Below are 15,680 nucleotides of genomic sequence, written 5' to 3'. Positions count from 1 at the left end.
TACAGGAAAGGGCGGGACCAAGATGGCGGAGTTAGTGGTCTTTTTTGTCTCTCCCCCTTTGAATCTACAACTAATTGGACGTTCACCAATTAACAAAGGATATCCAGATAGCATCTCAAGACGCCTGAGAAACTCATGCTGCTATACATCGGAAGGCGGATGGACTTTCCCCCGGGAAGGAGGTGGAAATAGCTGAAAACTCTCTGACCCCAAACCCCCGGACAGCGTAGTACCTACAAGAGGCTCTCTTCCAGCGGACTCCCCCATAGCATCGCCATGCCCCAAGGGCGGGAGTGTGCACTCACCGGTGGAAACACATGACTACAGCCCTACCTAAGCCCCCCGCGATTACACCTAAGCCCAGGGGGAAACTCCAGGGTCCCAGACCTGCTGGCAGGGAAAGCCTCTGCTCGCCATTAGCAGAGAGGCTCCACCCAGCATTGAGAACAAGAGGAAGCTCCCAGGGAGCGGATTCCCCGGCAGGGCACCAGCCCGCCAGCCGCTGTGAGGCCCACGGTCTCCGGCTGTGCACGGATGGTGCAAGAGGCACCCAGACTTCCCGTGGACGTGACTGGGGACTGGGTGGAGATCCACGCCCAGCTCCGCGACCCAGAGAGAAACTCCAGGGTCCCGCACCCACCGGCAGGGAAAGCCTGTGCTCGCCATTAGTGGAGAGGCCCGCCCAGCATACGTAACACTGGGAGACTCCCAGGGAGCAGATTCCCTGGCAGGGCACGAGCCCGCCAGCCGCTGCTGGGCCCACGGTCTCCAACTGTGCATGGACGGTGCAAGAGGTGCCCAGACTTCCCGTGGACGTGCTTGGGGACTGAGTGGAGCTCCAGTGCCTGGCTCCATGGCCCAGGAGGAAACTCCAGGGTCCCACACCCGCAGGCAGGGAAAGCCTCTACTTGCCATTAGCGGGGAGGCCCCACCCAGCATTCGTAACGCCAGGAAGCTCCCAAAGAGCAGAATTCCCAACAAGGCAGCAGCCTGCCAGATGCCGCCAGGCCCACGGACTCTGGCTGTGTCCCAGACGAGGCAAGGAGCTCCCAGAGATTCTGTGAGAGTGGTGTGGAGCTGAGTGGAGCTCCAGTGGAACAGCTACATGGCCCAGAGGGGAACTCCAGGTTCCCACAGCAGCCTCAGCAAAAGCCTCTCCACAGCACTAGTGGAGAGGTCCCGACCAGCAATCACAAGGCTGGAAGGCCCTGGGGCAAAAGTAGCACAGCTAGGTGAGCTAACCACAAACTGCAGAAAATACCCATGGCTCTGCTGGGACCTATAGTGGATAAGTGTGATCTTGTGGGCTCTGACAGTGACAAAGCTGCGATTTTAGGTGATCCTGCTCCCGGCTGCTGGGAAGTCCATAACACCACGGCAGACCCAAAGGAGGGAGCACGTCTAGGTGGGCTGCAACAGTAGGCACCAGCAGGCTGAGGCTCCCTTGCGATTGCCCCCACAACCGACGAGGGACCCCACAGGACCACTGTGACTACGAGGAGAGGCCCAGGTCCAGTCAGTAACAGCTGACAGGGTTCCTGGTTGGTGTAGTCTAAACAGCTGCTCCCCCCCGACATCAGTTGGAACAAGCGGAAGCAGCGACTAAACTCCATCTCTATGCAGAGGCACAAATACACGCCACCAAGCAGTATGAAAAAATATATTAAATCTCCAGAATAGAAGGAAAATGATAAGCACCCAGAAAACAATCCCAAAGACCATGAAATCTATAACCTAAATGACGATGATTTCAAAACAGCCATTATTAAAAAACTCAATGACTTAAAAGAGAATTCAGATAGACAACTCAAAGAGTTCAGGAGCTATGTCACAAAAGAGCTTGATACTATAAAGAAGAACCAATTAGAAATATTGGAGATGAAGAACACAATGGAGGGGATTAAGAAAAATCTTGACTCTCAGAACAGTAGGGTCAATAATATGGAGGACAGAATTAGCAATTTGGAGGATAGGAATACAGAAATGATGCAGACAGAGGAGGAGAGAGAACTAAGACTAAAAAGAAATGAAGAAACTTTCCGAGAATTATCCGACTCAATTAGGAGATGCAACATAAGGGTCATAGGTATACCAGAGGGAGAAGAGAAGGAGAAGGGGGCAGAAGGCCTGTTCAAAGAAATAAAGGCTGAGGACTTTACAAACTTGGGAAGAGAGATGGAACTTCATGTGACAGAAGCCAGTAGATCTCCAAACTTTATTAATGCAAGAAGACCAACCCCAAGGCAGATAGTAGTGAAGCTAGCAAAAGTCAATGACAAAGAGAAAATACTAAGGGCAGCCAGGCAGAAGAAAATAACTTACAAAGGAAACCCCATAAGGCTATCAGCAGATTTCTCAGGAGATACCGTACAGGCTAGAAGAGATTGGAATGAAATATTCAAAACTCTGAAGGACAAAAACCTGCAGGCAAGAATACTCTACCCAGCAAAAATATCCTTCAAATATGATGGAGAAATAAAAACTTTCCCAGGTAAACAAAAGTTAAGGGAGTTCATTGCCACAAAACCTCCTCTTCAAGAAATGCTCAGGAAGAACCTCATACCTGAAAAATCAAAAGAAGGAAAGGGGTTACAAAATCCAGAACAAAGGAGATAAGCAGAAGGACAGTAACAGAAAGTAGCAGCTCTCCATCAGAACAGGTTAGCAAAAGTTAAATAAAACATTAAAGATAAACAGAACAGAAACACCCAGAATAAACATAACCTAGTCATTTTAACCACAAACTCACAACACAAAAAAGAAGAGAAAAAAAAAATCTGACAATAAGAACCTAGAAGGGGAAGAGAAAAGGGACAAAAGGGATGGAATGTTTTAATTTAAGGAAATACGAGGCTATCAAAAAAAGGACTATCTCACCTACGAGATGTGTTATACAAACCACCTGGTAACCACTAAACAAATAACAAGAATAAAGACACAAATTGCAAATAAGAAGAAAGCCAATAGAGAAATTTACCTACTTGAATTAGGAATCCAAAAATCATGGGACAAGAAACAAAGGAAATGCAAAAGAACCAGAAAACAAGTAATAAAATGGCAGCAGTAGGCCCCCACGTATCAATAATCACTCTAAATGTAAATGGATTGAAATGAATCAAAAGACACAGAGTGGCAGTATGGATCAAAGAACAGATCCAACAATATGCTGCTTCCAGGAAACACACCTCAGACCCAAAGACAAACACAGACTCAGATGAAGGGATGGAAGACAATACTCCAAGCTAATAATGAACAAAAGTAAGCAGGTGTTGCCATACTTATATCAGACAAAGTAGACTTCAAAGCAAAACAGATAAAGAAAGACAAAGAGGAGCAGTATAGAATTATAAAAGGGACATTCCACCAAGATGACATAACACTTATAAATATATACGCACCCAACACAGGAGCACCAAAATTTGTAAAGAAACTATTAACAAAGCTAAAAGGAGACATCAACAACAATACAATAATAGTAGGGGACCTCAACAGCCCATTAACACCAATGGATAGATCATCCAGACAGAAAATCAACAAGGAAATTATAGAATTAAATGAAAAATTAGGCCAGATGGACTTAATAGATATATATAGAACACTTCATCCAAAAACAGCAGGTTACACATTCTTCTCAAGCGCACATGGAACATTCTCAAGGATAGACCATATCTTGGGAAACAAAGCAAGCATCAATAAGTTCAAAAGGGTTGAAATAATATAGAGCATCTTTTCGGATCATAATGCTATGAAACTAGAAATCAACTACAAGAATAAAGCTGGGAAAGGGGCAAAAATGTGGAGACTAAACAACATGCTACTGAACAAACAATGGATTATTGAAGAAATTAAAGAAGAAATCAAATATTATCTGGAGACAAATGAAAATGAAAACACACTGTACCAACTTATTTGGGACGCAGCAAAGGCAGTCCTAAAAGGGAAATTCACTGCAATACAGGCTCACCTCAATAAGGAAGAAAAATCTTAAACAAACAACCTCAAATGACACCTAACAGAATTAGAAAAAGAAGAACAAACAAAGCCCAAAGTCAGTAGAAGGACGGAAATAATAAAAATTAGAGCAGAAATAAATGATATTGAAACAAAAAAGACATTAGAAAGGATCAATGAAACGAACACTTGGTTCTTTGAAAAAATTAACAAAATCGATAAACCCTTAGGCAGACTCACTAAGAAAAAAAGAGAGAAATTTCAAATAAATAAAACTAGAAATGAGAGAGGAGAAATCGCAACAGATACTGAAGAAATACAAAGGCTAATAAGAGAATACTATGAAAAACTATATGCCAACAAATTGAACAACCTAGAAGAAATGATAAATTCCTACACTCAAACAACCTCCCCAAACTGAATCAGGAGGAAATAGAGAATCTGAATAGACCAATCACAAGTAAAGAAATAGAAACAGTAATCAAAAACCTCCCCAAAAATAAGAGTCCAGGACCAGACGGCTTCTCTGGAGAATTCTACCAAACATTCAAAGAAGATTTAATACCTGTCCTTCTCAAACTATTCCAGAAAATAGAGGAAGATGGAGCACTCCCTAATACATTCTATGAAGCCAACATCACCCTCATCCCCAAACCTGACAAGGACAACACAAAGAAGGAAAACTACAGGCCAATATCACTGATGAACATAGATGCAAAAATCCTCAACAAAATTTTGGCAAACCGAATACAGCAATACATCAAAAGGATTATACACCATGATCAAGTGGGATTTATACCAGGGACACAGGGATGGTTCAACATCTGCAAGTCAATCAACGTGATTCACTACATTAACAAAATGAGAAACAAAAAACACATGATCATCTCAATAGATGCAGAGAAAGCATTCGACAAGATCCAACATCCATTTATGACAAAAACCCTCAATAAAATAGGTATAGAAGGAAAGTACCTCAACATAATAAAGGCCATATATGACAAACCCACAGCCAACATCATACTCAACGGACAAAAACTGAAACCCATCCCTCTCAGAACAGGAACAAGACAAGGGTGCCCACTTTCACCACTCTTATTCAATGTAGTACTGGAGGTGTTGGCCAGAGCAATTTGGCAGTAAAAAGAAATAAAAGGAATCCAAACAGGCAATGAAGAAGTAAAACTCTCGCTGTTTGCAGATGACATGATCTTATATATAGAAAACCCCAAAGAATCCATAGGAAAACTAATACAAACAATCAACAGCTACAGCAAAGCTGCAGGGTATAAAATCAACATACATAAATCAGTAGCATTTCTATATGCTAACAATGAACTAACAGAAAAAGATCTCAAGAACTCAATCCCATTCACGATCACAACAAAAAGAATAAAATACCTTGGTATAAATTTAACCAAGGAAGTGAAAGATCTCTACAATGAAAACTACAAGACTTTCTTGAAAGAAATTGACGACGACATAAAGAGATGGAAAGACATTCCATGCACATGGATTGGAAGAATAAACATAGTTAAAATGTCCATACTACCTAAAACAATCTACAGATTCAACGCTATTGCAATCCGAATGCCAATGACATTCTTTACAGAAATTGAACAAAGAATCCTAAAACTCATATGGGGCAACAAAGACCCCGAATTGCTAAAGCAATCCTGAGAAAGAAAAACAAAGCTGGAGACATCACAATCCCTGACTTCAAAACATACTACAAAGCTACAGTAATCAAAACAGCATGGTACTGGTACAAAAACAGGTGCACAGATCACTGGAACAGAATTGAAAGCCCAGAAATAAAACCACACATGTATGGACAGCTAATCTTCGACAAAGGAGCTGAGGACCTACAATGGAGAAAAGAAAGTCTCTTCAACAAGTGGTGCTGGGAAAACTGGACAGCCCCATGTAAAAGAATGAAATCGACCATTCTTTTTCACCATTCACTAAAATAAACTCAAAATGGATCAAAGACCTAAAGATTAGGCCTGAAACAATAAGTCTTCTAGAAGAGAATATAGGCAGTACACTCTTTGACATCAGCCTCAAAAGAATCTTTTCAGACACCATAACCCCTCAGATGAGGGAAACAAAAGAAAGAATAAACAAATGGGACTTCATCAGACTAAAGAGCTTCTTCAAGGCAAGGGAAAACAGAATTGAAACAAAAAAACAGCCCGCTAATTGAGCAAAAATATTTACAAGTTATTTATCCAACAAAGGGTTAATCTCCATAATATATAAAGAACTCACACAGCTCAACAACAAAAAATCAAACAACCCAATTACAAAATGGGCAGGGGACATGAACAGACATTTTTCCAAAGAAGATATATGGATGGCCAATAGACGCATGAAAAGATGCTCATCATCACTAATCATCAGGGAAATGCAAATCAAAACTACACTAAGATATCGCCTTACACATGTTAGAATGGCAAAAATATCCAAAACCAAGAGTAACAAATGTTGGAGAGGCTGTGGAGAAAAAGGAACCCTCATACACTGTTGGTGGGAATGCAAACTGGTGCAGCCACTATGGAAAACAGTATGGAGATTTCCCAAAAAGCTAAAAATAGAAATACTTTATGACCCAGTCATCCTACTACTGGGTATCTATCCTAAGAACCTAAAATCAGCAATTCCAAAAGTCCCATGCACCCCTATGTTCATCGCAGCATTATTCACAATAGCCAAGTCATGGAACCAACCTAAGTGCCCAGCAACTGAGGATTGGATAAAGAAGATGTGGTATATATATACACTGGAATACTACTCAGCCATAAAAAAGGACAAAGTTGTCCCATTCACAACAACATGGATAGACCTTGAGGGTATTATGTTGAGTGAAATAAGCCAGACAGAAAAAGAGGAACTCTGTATGACTCCACTCATAGGTGGTAGTTAACATATAGACAAAGAGAACTGATCGGTGGTTACCAGGGGAAAGGGGATGTGGGGGGAGGGCACTAGGGGTGAAGTGTTGTACCAACAACATGACTAATAATGATGTACAACTGTAATTTCACAAGGTTATTAACTATCATAATCTTAATAAAAAAAGAAGATGCATACATATACATAACACACATGTGTGCAAAATAATGAAAAGGTTCGCACCATTATTCACAATGGCTTTCTCCAGATCACAGGTGATTGCAGCAGATCTTTATGGCCTTTTAATATTTTTCCGTAGTTTCCAAGTTTTTTACAATAAGTAGAAGCTAAATTTTCTTATTCAGAAATAAAATTATAAAAGACCTAATACTACCTGGTTAGACCAGACATCCAAAATATCTGATATCCATAGGTTTTCTCCAAGACTATGCTTTTATATCAGCCATTTTATGTCACACCTTAATACTTTCGAAATATTACTTAACCTTGAAAAAAGTTTTTAAAAATCTTCTCAAATTCCTACCAGAACTTAAGTTTCAGTATAAAGCCAATTGCTACATGTCAAACTAGAAGACATCCTATTTTGAGATGGTTAATAAAAACTTGAACAGACTAGTATTAGGAAAAGCCAGAGGGGCCGGCCTGGTGGTGCAGTGGTTAAATTCACGTGCTCCGCTTCTCAGCCCGGGGTTCCCAGGTTCGGATCCTGGACACTGGCCTACACACGGCTCATCAAGCCATGCTGGGGCAGCATCCCACATACAAGGTGGAGGAAGACTGGCACAGATGTTAGCTCAGCGACAATTTTCCTCAAGCAAAAAGGGGAAGATTGGCAACAGATGTTAGCTTAGGGCCAAACTTCCTCACCCTCTCAAAAAAGAGAAAGAAAGAAAGAAAAAGCCAGAATGGTTGGGCAAAAGAGCACTAAATATCCAGATAATAACACAACAAGAATTTTTTTTTAAAATCAAGAGGATTTCCCTGAAATAGTTTGCATACCTAAACAAATGAAATATTTTAGAAAAGACTAGATTTTGGCTTTGCTAGCACCCTCAAATAGTTTCTTATCTTATTGAATCCTTCATTCCTTAATTTCCTACCACAAAATAAATGAAAACATCACTAGCCACCAGGGAAACTCTGGAAACTAAATACAAAGCTAGGATGAGAACCACAACAACAATGGAAAAAAAGAGATCAAATATTCCGTCCTCCACATAGCTGACCTCACACTAGAACCAAAACATTTTCCATCTATGCCCATGTTTATTTCCAATATTGCCATTTGGTACAATAAATTCTAACGCACTGGAAAGCACGCCAACAACTGTAAATAAAACAGAAAAGAAGCACTAACTGGAGGTATAGCATAAACCTCTCCAGCCCTGAAAATTAAGAACAGATATTAAACTATCAACTCAACTTCTCCCTTACAATCTATTCCAAATCACACTGATTCAAGAGTTCCTCAGGTAAAAGGGTGAAGTAATTGGTTTTTCACGTGTGGGAGGGAAATGGCTGGAGGCAATATTCCATTATTCTCTCAATTAAATTTTTATCTGTTATTCATGGGCACTTTTTTATTAAATGAGAAGCAGAATTATTCTCTCAACTTTTCAAGTTCTGATGATGCCATCCAGATACCCAAACTTTCTCCTGGATAATTTAATGTTACTCATTATTCATCAAAAGCAGAAAACTCCTTGGCTTCAATTAACATTAAGCCTCTGTTAACCAGCAATTGGACATATTCATTCTACAGAACCTCCAGGTGCTAGATGCTGAAGAGACAAAGATGAAAGAGACTCAACCACTGGAAAGAATAGTGGGAAAACAGAAAACATTACAAGAAGGACATTTGAGCTAAATCTCGAAGACGACAAAGAGAGATGTTAGGAAAAGGCATTTCCAGCAGAGGAAACATAATATGCAAAAGCACAAGGACATCCAAGGTAAATGTTTGAAAGAAGCTCACAGTTGAGTGTGGGACAAACATGGGAGTTTGCATTTGCATGTGAGTCCACACAACGAAGGAGAAATGAGAATGAGGCCCATAGTGGGTTGGAAGAGGAAATGGGAAGGTTGTCCACAGGCAATGTGGTACCCAAAGTTACTAAGATGGACTTCTGATCATCCAGAGAGAATACTATCAGAATAGATTCTTACTTTCCAAACTGGTAAGCTGTGCAGTATTTATCATAAGTTATTTAGCTTGCTATTTTAAGAAAGCATATCATATAATTCAACCTTACAGCATGCCCATATGTAAAACGATATACTAAGAAAATGTCCGTCTTATTAAACACAAGACAAAATGTATTATCATTCCTATCAAAACAACCAGTACTACTAATACCAGCACCATCACCACCATTTATTGAGTAGACTTTACCTTGGTTAAGTCTTCACAACCCCCTCGTTGTGTTTCCTCAATTGACACATGAGGAAAATAAAATTCTGAGAGTTTAATTAGTTATCTACCTAACACAGAGCTAGGAAGCTCATGGACAGAATTAGAACCCAAAAGTCTGCCTTGAGAGACTGTGTTTTTGTTTTGCTTTGTTTGCCTTTCTATTGCTTTTTAATTTTTTTCCAGCTTGACTGAGGTCTGTTTGACAAATAAAATGGAAAGCTATTTAAAGTATACGATGTGATGATTTGATATATGTATACACTGTGAAAGAATTCCCCCCATCAAGGTCATTAACACATCCCTCTCCATCACCTCAAATACTTACACCCTTTTTTTTTTGGTGACAACATTTAAGCTATACTCTCTTTGCAAATTTCAGTTACACAATACAGTGTTATCAGCTCTAGTCACCATGCTACAATTAGATCCTCAGACCTTATTCATCTTAAAACTGAAAGTTTGTACCTTTTACCAACCTCTCCGTATTTCCCCCAGACCCCAACCCCTGGCCTGTTTTTTTAACCCACCAAACCATATATTATTTTCAGATTCTTCATTACAAGTATTTATTACTAAAGGAGAATGAAAACGAAGTCTTTAAAACACCTGTTTGATTCCATATAACAGCCATACACTAGTACAGAAGAAAAAAAACCACACAGATTTCTGTTGCCAGGGCCATAAACAAGTTTTCATTGCCCATATAAAATGGCTCTGGTTTCTGTATTAGGACTGAATCATCTCCAAAGTTCCTCACAGTCTAAGATTCTATAAACTACCATGGAAGTAGAATTACAATCTACAAGTGGGATTCTTTAAAGAGTCGGGAAAACTTGAGCTGCTATCAATTTTTTTCCTGAGAGAACCACAGAAAGGAAGCTGAGAGTAACAAATCTGTTATCATCAACCATCCGAACCCATTTCTGCAATTTTCATTTGACCAACATGCTGTAAATGTTACTGAGACTATCATTGATTGATACATTCTCCAAGCTCCTGTGGTCCATTACACTTCAAAACTGTAGAAACAAAGCTTCTAAACAGACAATATATAAACTGATTTCATCAAAATACCAAGTTTTGAGAGTAATATCTTTTTAATGCAGATGGATAGACCAGCTCAGCCAGGGTTTATGAGCCCAGGGTCCATGGGAATATTAAAGCAAATGTTCGATATCTTTTTCCAGAATCTCAAATGGTCCTTAATTCAGAAAAGCTTAAAAACCAAGTGATGCCATGTAGAGACACAAATCAGAGTTTGTGCGAGAGACACAAACCACATCAAAAACAAAATATATCTAAAGACCCAAATGCATTTACTTTACTGGAATTAGAAGCTGTAAATGCCCTGGATTGGGAGTCAGAAGACAAGAGTTCAAGTTCCCTATTTGACCAAGGCAGAACGACCGGTCTTCCACATTTAACTTCTCTGCAATTCAGTTACTTTATCACGTAAGAGATGTCAAGACATTTAACTGTTCTAAAATTCCAGAATTTCATCTTAAAAATTAAAAGTTTTCTAAGCAAAATCAAGTCAATGGAGGAAGGATAGCCTTTCCAACAAATAGTGCCCGAAAAACTGAATATCCATAGGCCAAAAAATGAACCCTGACCTCATCCTCAAACCCTACATAAAAATTAAGTCAAAATGGACGACAATGTAAAACTATAACAACTTTTAGAAGATAACATAGGAGAAAATCTGGTGGATATAGGGCTTGGTGAAGATTTCTTAGATATGACACCAAAAGCACGGTCCATCAAAAAAAAGAAATTGATAAATTAGACTTCACCAAAATTTACAACGTTTGCTCTGCAAAAGATAACATCAAAGGGATAAAAAGACAAGCTATACACTGGGAGAAAGTATCTACAAACCACATATCTGACAAAGGACTAGTACCTAAATATAAAGAACTTCCAAAAACAATATTAAAAACCAAACAATCCAATTAGAAAATGGGCAAAAGAAATGAAGAGACATTTCGATGAAGCGGATATGCAGATAGCAAAGAGCACATAAAAAGATGTTCAGCATTGCTGAAATGCAAATTAAGACCATAATGAGATATCACTATACACCAATTAGGACAGCTAAAATTTAAAAACAGTGAGAATATCAAATGCTGGCAAGGATGCAGAGAAAATAGGTCTCTCATATATTACTGGTGGAAATGAAAACCAAAGGGCCACTCTGAAAAACAGCTGGGCAGTTTCTTAACAAACTAAACATACCCTCAAATTATGACCTGGTGATTGCACTTCTGGGCATCTATCCCAGAGAAATGAAAACTTATGTCCATCTAAAACCTGTACATGATTGTTCACAGCAGTTTTATTTATAGTAGCCAAAAACCTGAAACAACCACCATGCCCCTTAACAGGAGAATAACTAACGTAACAAATGACAAAACTATAGGATGCTGGGGATTAGGGATGGTAGGAGGAGGAAGTGGGTGTGACTATAAAGGGTTAGCGCAAGGGAGATCTTTGTTGGGATGGAATAGTTGTGTGTCTTGATTGTGGTGGTGGTTACAAAAATCCACGTGTGATAAAATAGTAGAGGACTATATACACACATTGTATCAATATCAAATTCCTGGTTTGGGTAGTCTATTTTAACTATGTAAGATGTAACTACTAGGGGACCTCTCTGTACTATCTTTGCAACTTCCTGTGAATCTATACTTATTTTAAAATAAAATGTTTTTTAAAAAAAGCTTTCTAGGAAACTTTTCGGTGTTACATGAAATTCACAAGCAAACTCCCTCTTGCCAATTACTCAGGATTGAGTCATTCTTGAATCTTCTCTCTCCTTCTCATTCCCAACATCCAAGCCATCAGGAAATTCTCAGTCTCCTCCCAAAATGCTTCCAGAATCCAACTGCTTCTTATCATCTATACCCAACATGCTGGTCCAAGCCACCTTCATCTCTCTTCTGGATTATTGTCTGGTCTCCCTGCTCACACACACAATTTATTCTTCTTACAGAAAAGGATCTATTCTTTAGGTTTCTTTACAAGCTAGGTCAAATCTTTCAATGACTTCACTTAAAGTAAAAACTAAAGTCCTTAAAACTCCCTACAGGTCCTACAAGATGTACAACACCCTCAACTCTGACTGTAATGGGTTGGATGGTGGTCCTCTTCCGTGACATTTATATCAAAGAACTTCTGAAAATGACCTTATTTGGAAAAAGGACATTTGCAACTGTAATTAAAATAAGGATTTGCAGATGAGATCATCGTGGATTATCCAGGTGGGCCCCATTCCAAAGATAAATGTCCTTATAAGTGAAAAAAGATAGTACACAGCAGGAGAGGAAAAAGCCACATGAAGATGGAGGCAAAGATTAGAACTATGCCGCCACAAGCCAAGGAACACCCGACGTCATCAGGCACTGAGAGAGAAGGAAGGATTCCCCTCTGGAGCCTTCAGAGGGAGCACAGTCCTGCCCATACTTGGATTCAAGACTTATGATCTCCAGAACTCAGAGAGAAAAAATTTCTGCGGTCATATGTCACGTAGTTTGTGGTAATTTATGGCAGCTCTAAGAAAACAATGCACTAGCCATCTCGCCAAGTTCCTTTCTCTCTCCTCTACTCATTCCTTTCCAGATACACCAGCTGCTTGTTACTTAAACAAGCCAGGCACACGCCCCCATCTCAGGGCCTCTGCGCTGCCCCACCCCCTGCCTGGAACACTCTCCCTCTGGAGATCTCCATGGCTCCCTCTTTCACCTCCTTCAGATCTTTGCTCAAATGTCACCTTACTGATGACTACTTCTGACAGCCCTAATTAAAGGAGCAACCCCATTACCCACACTCCCTTTCTCTCCTTCCTGCCTCATTTCTCTCAATAGCACCTACTGTCATCTGTCACACCATACATGTTCTTTGTTTACTGTCTCTCATTCCCCACTAGAAAGGTGGCAGAGAATTTTTGTCTGTTTTATTCTATTATATCTCTGGTGCCTAAAAATGTTCCTAAATAAAGGTAGGTACTTGAATATTACCTGCTGAATGAATGAATGAAAGACAAATGAACTAAAGATGATACATACAGGGCTCTGCCACACAGTTCTTCCCACACTCCAGGTCCCCCACAAACCAACCTCTTTAAACTTTGCTACAGCTCCTTACCAAAAGTACAATGTTTTACTTAAACTTTTTAAGTCTGTTATCTGAGCTTTACTTAAATACCTACTCAAGCCTCATCCTAACCAATGATATTTATGAAGTTACAGGTTCAGAATGCTAGTTATACATTTGTTCCTAATGTACAATGCATAACTATTAACATTTAAAATGTTCACGTAGGTGCCCCTAAAGTCAGTCTTGGTGCCACCAGGTGTCTGTGCACCATATTGAGGCAAGTGTTGGCCTTCTTCTGCCCCCCCAATTCGCCACACCCAGTGTAACGGGGGTCACAAGGAAGCAGGGGCCCTGCAAACATGGTTAAGTTCAAGAGGAATCTGAGAGGTGAAAATGGAGGCCAAGTATGGTTGTCCCCCAACCCCAGCTGGAATGGCACAGAATCCCCTGCTTCCTCCTCTTCACAGACACAGAGTAAAAGACCGTGACAACCTCTGTCTGTGTGGAGCTCTTCACTGTCCACCCAGCCTTCCTCATCTCTATTTTCACTCTCACATCTACCCCCGAAGTCACGCTAATTATCCCCATTTTACAAATGAGGTAAACTGATTCACTCAAGGTCACAGGTGTGATTTTAGCCAAGATTTTTTGAGCTCTGTATCAGTTGATGTATGATAGCTTATGGTAACAAGCTCAAACATGAAGCGGCTCAACACAACAAAAGTGTCCTTGCTAAAGTCACAGTTCTGGCGACGTGGATCAAGCCTGTCCCAGGGAGAGGAGCCCAAGGTGTCCTTACCTCCATATGAATCTATATTATCCTCCAGGACTCATAGGACGTCCTGACCTGATTCGACCTGACTCGTACCCAAAGTTATACAACCACCCAATAACCAGACCCCTCCTGCACTGATACCATTTGAACTTTTTTAACATGATCTTTCCTTTGTCTTATAAAGAAATAACTCACATATCTATGCCTCATAAATTTAGCTCTACCCTCAACCCACTGCAGCTCTTCCGTGCCCATGGGTCCTGTCCCTACGCTATTCTCTGAATAAAGGAGCACAACTACCAGACCTTGAGAGTCCAAGAAATCTTTCTTTTGACTCCTTGGCTCGCCGAGCGCACATCACTGGGAGGGTGAGCAGGCAGGTAGGATAGTTCTCCACAGGGGTTGCTCAGGGACCCAGGTGACAGAGGCTCTGCCATTTTGACCACAAGCCTTCCAAATTACCTTGGTCATCACCATCTCAGTCAACAGGAAACCAAAAGGGCATAAAGGAGCCAAGCAGGAGTTCTTCATAAGCTAGACTGGACCACAGCACATCTAGTCATCCACTGGGCTAGAGCTCAGCCACCTGCCCATGCCCAGCTGCGAGGCAGGCTGAGAAGGACAGCAGAGCCACATGTCCAGAGAAAAGGAGAGACGCTTCAGTTAACAGATAATAGTTCTGACATGAGTGCTTTCTCTGTGTCAGGACTCCCTTCTGTGTGCTTGTTATTAATGTATGTTAGGAAAAAAGTTTATATCAATTACCTATCAAGCCCATAATTTCACGGATATTGTTGCTTAAGGTAAGGCTTAAATGGGGATTTAATGTTTTAAAAATAGTGAGTAGATTTAAAAGAAAAATATTAAATGTATAATACTGATACTTAAACATCACAAAAATCCCAGAGACAAAGCCTACTGCTACTCTAACCTAGATGAGGAAATCAAGACACGGAGGGTTAAACTAACTGTCCAACTGTCCCAGGCACAAAGCTAGTCAGGGGCTTACATATCACTTCCATATGGAAGAGACTTGCCACAGACGCTATCAGTGCTCTGCCCACATGGCCTCAGATCCCTCTGCCATTTCTGCACAGACCCCCTGAGTGCTCTCACTCCCAACAGCCAGCCCCTGTGATGGAAGGGATGAGGGTGCATAAATACCCCAAGGCCCTTACCCCTACTGGGGACAACTCTGAGGTGTAACCTACATATGCGGTCTCCAAAGCTGCCCCGGGGAATCAGTTACCCTCCATGAGACTCAGCCTAATAACACAATCTTCTCAGCCTCCTTCTGTTACCGGTTCAACTCCCCCAATCCTCTTCTGGGAACACCTCCAAAAAAATCACTTTCACTGTAATTCTTTCCTCAGGGCCTGCTACCAGAGAACACAAACTAAGAAATCTAAGGGTTACTCTGATTCAAAGTTCCCCAAATGACAATCACTCACACACAATTCTTGTTATATCCACAGAACACTAATACTATTGTCAATTTCTTTATGTGTCTGGTTTTAACTTTAAAAACTT

At 40.7% G+C, this 15,680-nt stretch overlaps 1 protein-coding gene across 1 annotated transcript in view; it reads right to left on the bottom strand.

Moving 5' to 3' along the window:
• Positions 1-15,680, bottom strand: part of SUCLG2 (succinate-CoA ligase GDP-forming subunit beta) — a 258,302-nt gene that overhangs the window by 227,131 nt on the left and 15,491 nt on the right. The gene's annotated exons all lie outside the window — the stretch shown is intronic.

The sequence above is a fragment of the Equus asinus genome, chromosome 21, assembly GCF_041296235.1.
Source record: "Equus asinus isolate D_3611 breed Donkey chromosome 21, EquAss-T2T_v2, whole genome shotgun sequence".
Classification (NCBI taxonomy): domain Eukaryota; kingdom Metazoa; phylum Chordata; class Mammalia; order Perissodactyla; family Equidae; genus Equus; species Equus asinus.
Note: the sequence above shows the minus strand (reverse complement) of the source record. Positions and strands in the feature narration are given on the sequence as shown.